At 39.8% G+C, this 13,070-nt stretch overlaps 1 protein-coding gene across 1 annotated transcript in view; it reads left to right on the top strand.

The window, feature by feature from the left end:
- Positions 1-10,024: 10,024 nt before the first annotated feature.
- The window catches only part of AGPS (alkylglycerone phosphate synthase), a 39,999-nt gene continuing 36,953 nt past the window's right edge, over positions 10,025-13,070 (top strand). Inside the window, exon 1 of the mRNA XM_010155274.1 lies at positions 10,025-10,111. The gene's annotated coding sequence lies outside the window, so the exon portion shown is untranslated. The remainder of the gene's footprint in view (positions 10,112-13,070) is intronic.

Raw genomic sequence — 13,070 nt, 5'->3', positions numbered from 1 at the left:
GGCCCGGGGGGACCCCACGCGGGCGGTGCGGGGAGCTGCGGGGTTCGCAGGGCCGGGAGATGGGGAGGCCGCGGCGGGGAGGAGGAGGACGAGGCGAAGCCCAGACGCGGCTGAAGCGATCCACCGCTGTGGGGACAGGATGAAACCTAAGGAAGAGGTGGTTTTCAGCCTCTTATTTCCTTATGTAGTAAGTGGGGTTGTGTTAAAATGGAAAACTGTTCATAGACACCTTAATAACTGGAGCAGAAGCTCAATATTTGTAAAACACTTTAAAGCTGCAATAATGAAGAATGCAGCACGTGTGAAAAGCAAGGTTTGTGTACGGGCTTTCAGTCCTCTGTTCACAGACATGTGAAACCTAAGCTTGTGTCGGTGCTGCCAAAAACGTACATTAGGCTCTAACTCGTTTTAAGCATATTAACTACCTTTTATGTTTCTTCCCATATTCAGTAGTAAGGAATCTCAAGTCACATGAGACCAAGGGAAAACAAAGAGTCATTGTCCAGTTCAAAATTCTTTCACTGGCTCTTGGATTTATTTTTCTCGTAGGTTATTTTAAATGCTACAATTATACCATGGTGTAGTTTCATGTGAGTTGTCATCATAAGGCCCACCTTTCTGCAGGGGAAGACATGTATTTCATAAAAACATAGAATTATTTAGGTTGGAAAAGACCTTTAAGATTATCAAGTCCAACCGCTAACCTAACTGCTGAGGCCACCGCCACACCATATCCCTAAGAGACACATAGGCGTGGTGCTTAAATCCCCTCGAGGGATGGTGACTCAATCATCTGCTTGGGCAGCCTGTTCCAATGCTTGACAGCCCTTCAGGTGAGGAAATTTTTCCTAATATCCAATCCAAACTTCCCCTGGTGCAACTTGACGTTGTTTTACTGCTGGTTATCTGGGAGAGGAGACTGACACCCACCTTGCTACAGCTTCCTTTCGGATGGAGTGGTGTCTCTACAACTCACATCTCCTCTGAGCCTCCATTTCTCCAGACTAAACAACCCTGGTTCCCTCAGCTGCTTCTCACAGGACTTGTGCTCTAGACCTCTCACCAGCTTTGTTGCTTTGGGATTTCCTCTTTCTTGGATGTGACTTTTCTATATGTGGCTTGCTATTCTGTAAGAGCATTTTAGGATTTAAGTTGGAGAGCAACCCACTGTTCTCCATTAAGCTGTGCACTAGGACTTGTATGTTAACGCATGGAGGTGGTAAAGAGGCAGATAGGGGAAGTAGTGTATTAGAGTTATTGCTCATTTGAGGAAAAAAAGATTCAGCCCATGGTTTGCTCTACACTTTTCCGAGGAGAGCAAGGGAAACTGAATTATTCTAACAGGCCACTTGTGGCCCAGGGCCACAAGCTGAGCTTGCCTGCTTTGGAAGGATGGGGATGTCGTGAGCATGTAGTCAGATGTTAACAACTTTGAAAGCCTTTAGTTCCACTGAGGGGGTTTTGATTGCAGGAGGTGTGTCAAACAGTGCTGCCCACTGGGAGAAGTGAGTCATTCCAAAATTGTTGCCTTCTGTATTGAGGTTTTTGTTTGGTTTGAATTTAGGAAAAAATCACTGTTTCTGAAAAAAAAAATTTGGTTAACTAAATCCCTGAAAACTATCGTAAATGGATTATTGTATAATTCCTATAGCCATTTATTGCATCCTTGAAGAGCAGGAGAAACAGACTTTTGTGGAGATGCATGTGACCTGAAGGATAGCTTCATTTTCTGTGGAAACAAAGGCACAGTGAACTGAACACCTGTACTTCTACAGGTTAAGGACATTGCTCTCCTGTATTAGGATTTGCTATAGAATCATAATGGTTTGCTATTTTTACTCTAAATAACTTGTTCTGGGTTAAGAATAAAAATTATGTTGCTTCAAGGAGCTTATGATCAAAATGATAGAACTGCTGGATACTCTGCTGTGGGAGTGCAAGGGAGCTGCTGGAAAGCCTGGTCCCCACCGTAGGTACAGCTGTCTTGATGTGCCTTGGCCCTGGTCTTTTTGTATGTAGAGAAAGAAAAGAACCTTAAAGGGAGCTGTATCTCTGTCTTAAGGTTCCCTCTGAACATCTGAGGTGTGTTTGCAACATGTTTGAGCTGTTGCATTTGAAAATTCTGACCCTTAAATATAGCTTGAATGTGAGGTTCTAGGTAGAGTTTGTTTGAGGATAATAGCCAGGTTTTGAGGTGAGTGATGGAGGAGCGACAATTCTGTTGCCTATGCTCATTTGGAGGAGTCGTGTTTTAGGGACTTCCAGCTAATTGGGATCTGGTTAATCTCTTCATGAGACCTAGAAGGCTGACTGAAAAATCTGGTAAAAATAACTGGCCTATAGATGGTATAGTGATGCCATGTGGCTCTTATCAGCAGTATTGGGACAATCCAAACCCAGATGCTTTTTTTTCTTGCAGTCTTCTGTATAATGATTCAGCTTTTCTTCCTGTTTTGAACTATAACTTTTTTTCCTAGCAAAGCTGCAGCCAAAAGTACCTTAAGCAAAATTTTTGTTCATTATGCCTGTTGCATCTTTCCTGTAGTGTTTGAAATGGTGTCAAAGCTACAGACACTGTTGGACCAGATGTAGGTGCACTCTCCTCCTGTTGCATTTCTTCTGCAAAGTAGATGCCTTCCTATGATGAAAATACCCCTTTGTAGTACTTTAGGTGTACTCTGATCACAATTTTTTTTTTGTGTCTGCTTATGCAATAGTCACTAGGCAGGGGCTGTAAACATGGCTTTCTTGTTGATCATTCAAAGGCCAACCTGTTAAGGATCTTAGCCAGATGTTTTTTGTCACCAGTGAGGGGAGGAAGGAGAATATGTGGAATTGACTGAGAGGCTGTGGGTGCTCATCTAACTCTCACTGTTTCCAAATAAAAATGACTCTGAAGGCTAAACAGTGTGTTGACAAATTGATTTGTTTAAAGATTGCAATATGCTTCCTAATTTTTAAAATGACAGTTATTGGGATGGTAAAAGTCCTCAAAAAAGACAAGCAACTCTGTTCTTAGGTGAGTATCTTCTTGGGGGAAATCTTGGGCATTATGAGAGTAGAGAGCTGTTATTTCTTGGAGGCCTTCCTGGCTTGATTTTCATATTTTAATTCAGTGTTGCAGTGTAAGATAGGGATCATAATTACATGAAGATTTAAGAGGATGATAGGCATGCTGAAAAACTTACTGAAAAAATTGGGGTGGGCGGGGCAAGAGAGTCACATACCTCTTCCCTGAAATTACTTTTTCTGAACTTTCATGTTATACTGTTGACTGATTAGTAAGCTCAATTTGCTGCTGAGTCTCGAGTTAAGAACCTAACAGTTATTTTGAAGGTTAGGTACGTGAAGTGTTCGGTCTGTACTGCTTTGAAAACAGTACGGTGCTACAACTCCCTAGGACACAGTTGTACCGGAGTAACCGTTATGTATGCTGGAAAATAAAAGTGCCTCAGAGGTGGCACGTGCACTGATGTTAATCTTGCCATAATAGCTTGTATTATAATTTATTCAAATCAAACTAAATAATGTGGCCCTTGTTAAAAGGGAGTATTGATTGAGTGCAACTAAATGTTGACTCAGTAGCTCGTAGGCTTAAAATTTTTCTGTCCTGGAGCAAGAGAAAGCAGGCCAGAACTTCCTGGTTTTCCCATCTCTTCATGGAGAAGCTTATGTCCTGTGGCATGGAGAGAGGCTTGTGGATCTCTTTTAATTATTATGGTCATACTGTTATTCAGGGTAAGCTAAGGGATGAGTGTATCGCCAGCTGCCTGCTCTGTATCAAATTCACGCCCAGGTTGCTCAGGGTAATGTGTTAATATCGCCATACCTCTGTATAGACTCTTGCAATTCTTGCTGTATTTGCTGGTAATGATTGTGACTCTATTAAGCAGCAACATGAATTATCTCCTAGAGAGTTGATACTACTTGGGTTTAACAAGTAACATCAAAGAAGTTGTATCTTGCTACCAATATGCAGAGCAGTCTTTATAATAAACACTTAACTCTTTATACAACAAGTGTTTAAGCAACACTTGATGCTAAATTGAATCCTGGTATAGCTGACTTCTGAGTTTACAGTGGTGGAAACATAGGGTAAAGAAGGAGAGGGCTGGTGCTAGCAGAGAGTCTTAACAAACCAGTAGAGTAAGAGCCCGATGCGCTGAGGAAGGTGTAAAAGCAACTGGTGGTTTACAGCAAAAACTGAAAAAAAATTTGTAGATCGACTTTATCTACTGAGGTCTGAACTGTTATGTACAAGAAAATGACTGTGCATATATAGCTATTTATTTAAACTGGATTTGTTTAAATAAACTGAATAGAATGATTTGTTAAGCAATAGACTAATTACTTGCACTTCCCAGAAACTACTTTGAGGTGGAGCAGTGTAGGGGCATCTGTAGTGTAAACAGGTTGTAGCCAACTGGGCTTGCCTGAGATGTTACTATACCTCTTACTAGAGGACAAATAATGTGGAGTGTTATAAGTCAATTGTTGCCTCAATGTGATGGACAAACAGAATTCCTCTGTAGTGTTATATCCAAATTTGGACCATTTTGTGCAGGTCTTCAGGATTGATGGTATAGGCCAAAAAGTGTTTTTCATCAGTTTTCTGATGTATTTGCTACAGAGCATGCTAAAAATTCTCCATGCAGTAGATGAAACAGTGTTGTCCAGGAACTGAGCTTATTTTGCTTGAGCAAATAAATGACAGATAATTGATTCCTTCATTAACTTGGGTTTTGTTAAGATAGTGAAGCAGATTTCCTGGTTTTGCAAGCTTTTAAAAACCACTCTCAAAGGACTGATCTCTACTGCTTGAAAATCCTTTAAGTGGTTGTTCCTTTACTGCTTGGAAGTAGCCATGTGCACGCATTTTTGTAGTAGAGCAGTCTCTTCAAAGATAACTATGAAACTGGTGTCAGCTGAAGTAGTAGGTGGAATAGAGATAGCTTCTAGCATTCTGTTGCATAAGAATAATCGTTTGGCTAACTGTATACTGAGAAGCACAGGTCTTGGCTTTCCTGAATCTTTAATTCAACCTTATTGACTTCAGTCTTTGTGAGAAAGAACACGGTAGAGAAACACCAATTCCCTTATTCCCTGGGTCTTTGTTTATTACAATGTGGTGAAATGAAGAGTAATGAAATAGTTGAGGCTAGGAGCATATGTAAGGAGAGTTAACATTTGTTTTATCAGTACGGTTGTTTAAAAAACATGCTGTGCTTTGGAGTACCTAAACGCTTGAAGTCTTATTTTACGCCTAAAATCTTGTGCCTGCATTAGCCGCTTACAGTAGATGTAAACTGCGCATACGAACCCAGGTTTGTGTTGCCATATCAGGTATTCAGCAAACAGAATAGCAACTGAATCAGGTGTATGTGCAGCTGCAGGGCTTTAGCTGAAAGGGTGGGCTACAGAACCGGAATGTGTCTAAGGCTATAAACCAGATGTTACTTGACTTCAGACGTGAGGGCAACTACATTTGGTGTGCTGCAGGGAAGATCCTCCGAGAGGGAAGAAGTACAAGAGTGACAAACAGCATATACTCCCTGCCTGCAGCATGGCATTCTTCTCCAGATAAATGTTGCTTTGGCAAAGTAGTTCTCAGACGAATTCTTTGGGCTACATTCTCTTTCCTAATTTCCAGGCAGCTCGTGCTAATTTACTACTGGCTTCAAAAACACTCTGGAGTGACTTCCTTATTTGGTTGAGAGGTATGACTGTAACCCAAACACAGAGACTGCTCTGGAGGGGAGGGAGAGTGACCTTCCAGTATCAACCATGGAAAGAGTTCTGAATTTCCAGCTGGTGGCCTGAGTTGGTAACCAAAAATCCAGCTGAGGTGGGCTTTGAGGAGTTACGGTTAGGGTAATGTCTTGATGTGACTCCTTAGCACCATAATACTGCTTCAGCCTTATTCACACATTTGCTGAGTTTTGCAAGAACTCTACAACCTGCAAGACTTTTTTGCATTAGGTGAATACTGATACTTTAGCCCATGTGGTAGCCCTTAAAACTGCCACTTTAAACTGATGTCCAAGAACGTGCTGAATCTTGGATTGTGGGGCAGGAGTGCCTGTGGGTATTCTATGTATATGTTTTAATGCTGAGCATCAGTTGGTGACTGAATTAAAAATGCTGGTGGTTATTTTGAAGAAATGGATGTGGGTCTCTTGGCTTTGCTCCACCTGAGTTGCATTGATTCTCTAGGTTGAACCGCACTGTCATCCTGCTTCTCTGAAGAAAATACATGAAACTGTCAGAAAATACATGAAACTGTCACTTGTCCTTTGAGTAACTTAGCCTGTTTATCCAAGTTTTGTGTATAATGTACCAGATCTTCAGATTATTTTGGAGAAGGCAGAAGTTTTGTTGATGTTTACGTGCTTGGATGGTGTGTCTGTGTGATGAGGCAATTCCATCCTTTATTAAATCACATGATGCTAACGTTTGGAGTTCATTCATTACTTTATCTTGCTTCTGACATTTCATTGAACATAATTTCATAACTTCATCTTAAGTGAAAAAAACTTTGTTTTTACTTCTGGTGTTACAATATCAGTGTGCTTTAGACCTTGGAAAACAAAAGGCTCTGTAACTGCTGGTGATACTTTCCTATTGCAGTATAAAACTCCTCTCAGCAGGCATTTGTATGTATTGTGTATGCAGACATCTGATAATGCACCTGTGAATTGGAAACTCCTGAAAAATGGTATCCATGGTATAATTTCCACATGGTTTGAACTTCAGATGCTGAGATCAGATACCTGTGGGAGACCTTGTCCTTGTTCTTCAAGAACTTTTTCAGCCGGCTACTGTACCTATCCCGAAAACACAAGATTTGGCAAGTGCTGGCAGGTACATTTAGTTGTGTTGAAAAAGCGTATGTCTGGAGGCCTCCGCCTGCCCGTTTTGAGTGACCGGATGCCTTGGGAGCATCAGTTCAGCTGGTGGGCAGTGGGCCACGCTCCCGCACCCCAGGTCTGGGCATACTGCCACCTCGCGCGCTTCTGCCTGGATTGCAGGCACTGTAATGGTCATAAGGGGGCTTAACGTAGTGCCTTGTGCTGTGACCTGAACATCGTCCTGCCCAGTCTTTCCTCAATTATTCCATAGCTAGTTTTCCAGAAAAAATGCGGAAAATGCTTGACTTACTGAACAAATACTTCTCTGTAAAAATCTTCATTGCATTGAGTCAAACCAGTATTTCAGTGTTGGGCAGCGTAACAAAAGTGAAATACTTAAATTCACATAACCTAGTCACACTGTTTTCGGCTCCTATTGTCACTGTTACCATGGTAGCTTGTTTTTTTCCAGACTTTTTCCCTTCAGGCAATATAATTTTGTGTGTGTATATGAAATATATTAAAAAGTGTTAAGCTAGCTTTGCTTTAACAGTACTTCATACATTTCAGTAGTGAATTTATGGCTTTTAAGTTAGAAGGCCAGAAAGGACTGGTTCCTTTCTAATATTTCGTGACAAAATATTCCATATTTCTGTCAAAGATGAAAGTAGGATTACTGAGCTTCATATTTTGTTGAAGCCAATGTACTGAATAGGAAAGGTGGTGTCTTTACATGAGACAACTCAGGTACAATAAGTACCTGAAGTCAGGCACTCCTCCTGACTTCGTGTTACGAGGTAGCGGAGATGTTTTAGAACCAGCTGTTCTTCTACAAACATGCAAATGGTTAGATTTTAATTTAATTACTCTCATCACACCAATAACAAGAGCTGCTACGTTGACTGGCAGAATAAACCTTTGTGTGCTTATTTTATTCAGGAATAGTTCAACCTGAAAATAAACTTCAGAGTTAAAACTCTCTTATCCTCTGTTCTGTATTTTAAAGCCTGGTGAAAGCACCAGGTGGTTTAACACCAAGGTAGGAAAGCAGGCCTTTAGAAAAGGCAAACACGTGGGAATGCAGAAAGACCTCATAGCTGGGTCTTTGTGCAGTGCCTTAGTTAATAGTACCTCCCCTGGATTTTGTGGGAAGTCTCTTACCTGTTCTGACTTCAGGACTAAGGATAGTTTCAAAGCTGTGCTTTATCAGTTAACTCATGTCACCAGTTCCCTTAGAGCCTGATCTTTTGTGTCTTGGGCTGTCTCCAGCTTTGCAGCTAGTTTCTCTAGCCTGTTTCATGCGGCATACCTGGCATACCTGTTGTGGCTCTGCCCCTCTCTGAATTAAGGGGAAAGCTGCTTGAGCCTTCCTCAAATTTTATTTATTGATAGCAAGTCTCTTCTGACTTAACAGGATTTGACAAACTGCAGAGATCAGGTATATAGAAATACTACATTTAGACAGCAGAGGGAGAAATCTTACCCTGAGGAGTACTGCAGTGATGGGAGTGTGAGGGGAACATTTAATTAAAAAAAAAAAAAGGCACTTGAGTTGGCCAATTCTGTGTCAGCCTTTTTTTCAGCTGGGAGAAGCTCAGCTGTGTATGACTGTCTTTGTAATTTCTTGTAAATATACACAATATTTATAAATACACCTATATAGGAGTACATGTGAAAATAGTCAAGACTGCATAAAATGGATTAAGAACACTGTTCATAATCTGTCTGGCCAGTGCAATAGCACGAGGCATTCCTGTGCTATTGAACATGAATGGGTCCATGCCCTTTTCTGAGTGAATACTACATGTGTAAAGATAAAGTCTGTTGAGAGAAGGCAGCCAAAGAAAGGGGCTTCTGTGTCTGGATAGCTGCCTCCTCAATCAGTTTAATTTTGGCTGAAATCTTAGAATCAGTTTCTCAGTGTGGAAGAACAACATAGGCTATTTCACAAAACTCTCAGTTACTGAGTATTGAAGCTGCTCCATGAAGTTTCTCTTAAAGTACTAAATGTGTCAAAGGCTTGTTGAAATGTCTGATTCAAACAGTTGTAGTGAAATATGTGTTCATGTTTTTTTCATTGAACTAATTAAAATTTTGTGTACAGGCAGTTTGAAGAAAATTAATTTTAAGCCAACTCCATTTAATTACAATACTGACAGTATGTCAGCAACCTATCACAGAATCAAATACTATCTTTATAATGAAGGCCTTTGGTAATTGGGCATCACCCAGTTATCTTGTATGTAATGCTGGAGTTATAACTGACTTGAGGCAGCGCTTACTCTGGATTGCAACATCTTTTTGAAATGGTTGCCCCTGTCTTACATTAGACAATCAAAGAGTAAGAACAACATTTGCTGTAGTGGACTGAGATAAAGAAATCTGTTTTATGATGCCCATTTATTAACTAAAATTCACTTTTTTGTTAGTACTTCATTTCTAATATAAATAAATGGCAAACTTCTAAAGCAAAGTTAGATTAATGTGTAATTACTCTTTGTATCTGAGTCTTAAATATGTTTACATTGGTATACCTCTGATGACTTTATCATAATTAAGAGATACTCTGTTTTGGTATGGTTGTGCTTAAGGTATTTCAATTTTGTGGTTGTATTTTGGCAGTTGAGTGTGTTGGGTTTTTTTATATTACCTTTCTTAAGGTGGCATGCATTGTCACATCCAGGTTGTGATATGTTATTCCTTCAGTTCTTGATTTGGTGGTTGGTTTTTTTACTTTCCAAAATATATTTTCAATCCAAATGTGTCTTAATGCTAAGAATGCAGTGGGGTTGCAGTAGTGATGTCAAACAACAAAAACTTAATTCTCTTTGTGTGTTAAATATTTATCTATAGATTTAAAACCAAGCATCCTTCAAATGTTGCTCTTGCCAGTTTGCAAATATCACTACAGAGTGTGCAGTGGCTTAAGGTGGAGGTTGTTTTCTATAAAGCACCTTGTCTTTCAAGTGTTAGGATGCAATCTGAAGGAGTAACAGTTGTTACTTTCTGGCTGCAGAAAGACTTTTTGCTCCATTAAGATATGTACTTCTGATGTGTACTGGACTTCTTGAATTGCTATCTGATAAGACTTTTTTCTGAAGCCATATAACTGTTAATAATTTAGGGCTTACCATATGCTAACATTCTCCCTTATGTATTTTTCTCTCTTTAAGGCAAGAACTTCTGAAGTGGAATGGGTGGGGATATAATGACTCCAAATTCATCTTCAATAAGAAGGGTCAAGCAGAATTCACAGGAAAAAGGTAAGCTGAAAATTTATACAACTGAAGTGTTTAGTGATTTTTTTGTTTTGATAAGTTTTAAAACTGCACTGTTCAGTTAATCCAAAGCAAACTTACTTTATCTCATAGAATAGTTTATTAGTAGTTCTGCATTTAACAGGTTTACTGAATTCCATGCACAGTATTCTAGTGTAGTAAAATAGACTGTGTGGCTTATTGGAAGGTTTATTAAAAATATTATAAAGACAAATTAATGTGAATCTTTTCTGTAACTTTGTTTACTCTGTGCATAAACTTCCCTTGGAGAATGGAATCAGACTGAGAATCTGCACCATGTTCTAAAGCTTTAGATAACATGCAGCAGGTCAGTGCAGATTTGCCAGTTTTGAGACTCTCTTGAGCATCAACAAGTTGCTTTATTAATCTTCCAATTTGTGTTTTAGGTTTCCTAACCGTTGCGTGTGGACCTACTTTATTCTCTGAGCTTAAATAAAAACTGCTATTCAGTTGTATGTTCTGTAGTGGCAACACTGATTTCCTACCTATTAGTCCGTTGTACACCAAACTTGTTTTTCTGAGAAATATGTTTGGGTTTTTTTTGTTTGTTTGTTTGTTTTTTAGGAAATGACATTAAAATTAAGGCTGTTTGGGAATCTCTTAAATTTCTTCCAGTGAGATAGAAGCCTGTCACTTTACATCTCAGTGTTTTCTTCTGCCTCAGTGGAAAGTCTTGCAGTTTCTTGTTTAAAACAAATAGACCTTTTTTGTAAGAGTAAAGAAGAAAAATGAGGAAGAGAAATACGTTTGAAATAAATACTGTCCTTCAGAAAAATTCATGGTGTGCGAGTTTGTGTAAACTAGCATGAGCTTGAGTCAAAGTTGAAAAAACCTAACTGGAATGTTGAGCACACTTTTCATCCTGAATTTCTTAATTTTCAGGCCCAAATTAAAATGCAAAGACTTGTTTTAGGCACTTGAATTCACTGCATAATACTTAGGGAGATCTGGGTGATCTCTCTCCTTTTGCCAGGATTCTGACTCTTGTCAATTTACTTATTTTTTCATCTGATATTTTTAGTTTATCAAGGGTAGGCTATGCTACAAAGAAAATTAATGCAATGTGCTTTGAAGGAGAAAAGGTAAAGGGCTGGACTTTGATCACACACCCACCCCTGAAGGAAGCATTAAGGCTGCTGTTTGACTGATGATTACCAGTTGCTGTTCTAAAATGTGGGGAGAATGGTGTTTTTTTCCCCAATAAGCATTCTCTCTCTCTAAGTGACAGATAATGTTAGAATTGCTGTGTTGGGCCACACCAGTGTAGTTTCTATGGGATAGTTTCACAGTGGCAGAAGGAGTGTGTTTGTGAAAATAGAACAACAGGCATCTGCAGGGGTTGTAGATGCTTCATCCTTTCAGTGTCTACTTACAGATCTGTTGGCCATAAGTTTGTCTAATAGCTTTCAGGTCTGCTGATACTGTCTGTCCCTACAGCATCCCCTGGCAGCAAGTTCCAGGTTGCTGTTGTGTAAAGTACTTGTGTTTTAAACCAAGTATTCCTTACAGTGTCCAGGATTAGATGAATGATAGTTCTTCAGCCTGTCTACTGCTTTTTTGTCTATATAAGACTGAAGCGTACCCTCTTTTCTACTTTCTCTCCATGCTGAGGAGTCCTGGACCTTTTAGTCTCTGCTTGTAAGGCCCCTTGGTCTTTACAATTGCTGTTCTCGGAACCCCGTCTGTCTCCACTACATCATTGTGGAGACACAGGGACAGAAACTGCATGGATACACCAGGTTTCAGCAGCAAAGGAGATGAACTTTCTTCTTTCCTTTCCCTGCCTCGTTGATGCATAATACTGTTGGCTGCTGTTGTATGTTGTCAGTGAAGATGCCATGATTTTTCCTATACTGACTACCAGTCTGATTCTGCAAAATTCACAAGTAAGGCTTTTTTTTTTTTTTGTTCTTGCAGTTACCTACATCTTCCATCTTCTCTTGTCTGCTCAGTTTTTATAAGGTCCTGAGTTCCTTCCTGTCAGTGTAGTACCTGTCTATCCAAAAAAGCTTAATATTACTCACCTGGTTGGAGAGTCCACTGACCAATCCAGATCACTGATGAAAATATTATGTAAAACTGGTCCCAATATGTGACAAGCTGCACTCCTCAGTCTACCTTGGACAGTGATCAATAAACCCTGTCCTTTGCTTCTTGTCTGATCTTTGTCTTATCCTTCTGCCTGTAGAAGAACCTTTCCTTCAGTACTGTAGCAATGTATTTTCTTAAATAGCTTTTGGGGTGAACACCTGTGGAAGTATAAGGAGTTTGGAATTCAATGTTCATTTTATCATCTTTATTCACTTTCTGGTTTTATACTCTGATAGAACTCTAAGGCTTAGTGAAACAGGATTTCCCTTTATGAAAACCATGTTGACTTTCCCAACAGACCATGCTTTTCCATGTGTCAAATGATCTTTTAATTACAGACTTTCCCATCTTGCCAGGGATAGATGATACTTGCTAGTCTGAGCAACTAAACCTGTGTTTTGGGGTGTGATCGAGAGGAGGTCTTTTGGGGGCTGCCTTGCACCATCAGCATACACACTAAACTTGCTTCCTGAGCAAGTTTACATTGCATTCTGTGCATTAAACTCACTAACTCCCTCTTTGTTGTGACTTTGGTTATATCAACTTAAATGTTGTTTCTGATAGCTTTAGTTTGCCCTTTGAATAAGGGATTAAGGTTACCCTTTTACACTAGCTATAGTCATAGGTTGGCAATACCAAAAAGCGTGGTTGGGAGAAGAAAACACATCAGGCTGCCTCGAGTCTGTCAGTGTCTGTTACAAATTCCTGATGCAAATGCATTAAACTTTCATTGTGTATTGCCCTTTCCTCTTCAGAGAACTTTCTGAACTGTTTCATACAGGTGTGATGAAACAGTAACAGCTGTCACAGGAGGAATGGCTGAATCCTGTCT

The sequence above is a fragment of the Eurypyga helias genome, unplaced genomic scaffold, assembly GCF_000690775.1.
Source record: "Eurypyga helias isolate BGI_N326 unplaced genomic scaffold, ASM69077v1 scaffold13477, whole genome shotgun sequence".
Classification (NCBI taxonomy): Eukaryota; Metazoa; Chordata; class Aves; order Eurypygiformes; family Eurypygidae; genus Eurypyga; species Eurypyga helias.
The sequence above is the reverse complement of the archived record's forward strand: the minus strand, read 5'-3'. Positions and strand labels throughout refer to the sequence as shown.